This window comes from Cervus elaphus, chromosome X (genome assembly GCF_910594005.1).
Source record: "Cervus elaphus chromosome X, mCerEla1.1, whole genome shotgun sequence".
Classification (NCBI taxonomy): Eukaryota; Metazoa; Chordata; class Mammalia; order Artiodactyla; family Cervidae; genus Cervus; species Cervus elaphus.
In genome coordinates, this window is record NC_057848.1 from 4,320,240 (window position 1) to 4,321,633 (window position 1,394).

Here is a 1,394-nt window from a genome sequence, read left to right on the forward strand (position 1 = left end):
ATGCTCCCAAGCCCGGGAGAAAAGCGCTTCGGGGTGGTGCTCTCTCCAGACCCTTCCCCCTCAGCCTTGGGGCCAGCCTGGGGGTCCACACTCCTAGGCCGCCGCAGAACTACATGCACATGTCTGTTCCTCACGCTGTACCATCAGAGAGCTAGGGGGAGCCAGAGTCTGTCAGGCAGCTGCTGTGCTAGCCGCCTGTGTGGGAAGGGGCAGAGCCGACCTAGGGGCACACTGGGCCTCTTGCTCTCCCTGCTGCCCTGAGGCTGCTGTGTCAAAGAGGTCTTGGGCATCCAGCCCCTTGCTGGTCCCTTCCCTCTGACGAGGCCCTCTGAGCTCCACGAACTTGCAGTGTGGAGACAGCCCCTGCCAGTAACCTCCTCTCCAAAGAGGCCTCAGCCAAGGCCTAGGCCCAGGGGAAAGGCACCAGCGGGGATGAGCCTGGGAAGGCGCCCGGGCATGTCTGGACCCAGTCCGCGCAGCCTGCCCCATGGTGGGGCAGTATCCCCGTAGGCCAGGAAGGTATGAGCAAGGCTGCCCAGGGGCAGGGGCCCTGCTGGGTCCTGCCCCTGGCCTGTGGGTCCGCTGAGCACCACCGGCCCTCTCCCGCTGGAAGACCGCCCCGGCTGCCTCCAAAGGCCGCTTTGCAAGCACTCTCGCCCGCTGTTCCCGCGAGCCGCGCACAATGCTCCCATGCCCGGGAGAAAAGCGCTTCTGGGTGCTGCTCTCTCCCGGCCCTTGCCCCTGAGCCTGGGGGCAAGGCAGGGGGTCCACACTCCCAGGCCAAGGCAGAACCACATGCTCACGTCTGTTTCTGCCCCCTGCACCGGCACAGAGCTCGGGATAGCCAGAGTCTGTCAGGCAGCTGCTGGGCTGGCCGCCTGTGGGGGAAGGGGCAGAGCCGACCTAGGGGCACACTGGGCCTCTTGCTCTCCCTGCTGCCCTGAGGCTGCTGGGCCAAAGAGGTCTTGGGCATCCAGCCACTTGCTGGTCCCTTCCATCTGACGAGGCCCTCTGAGCTCTAGCACCTTGCAGTGTGGAGAAACCCCTGCCAGCAAACTCCTCTCCAAGGAGGCCTCAACCGAGGCCTAGGCCCAGGGGAAAGGCACCAGCGGGGATGAGCCTGGGGAGGCGTCCGGGCATGTCTGGACCCAGTCCCCACAGCCTGCCCTTTGGTTGGGCAGTAGCCCCGGAGGCCAGGAATGTCTGGGAAAGGCTGGCCAGGGGAAGGGGCCGTGTTGGGTCCTGCCCCTGGACTTTGGGGCCTCTGACCACAACCGGCACTCTCCCGCTGGACGACCTCCTCGGGTGCCTACAAGGGCCGCTTTGCAAGCACTCTCGCCGGCTGTTCCCGCCAGCCACGCACAATGCTCCCAAGCCCGGGAGAAAAGCGCTTC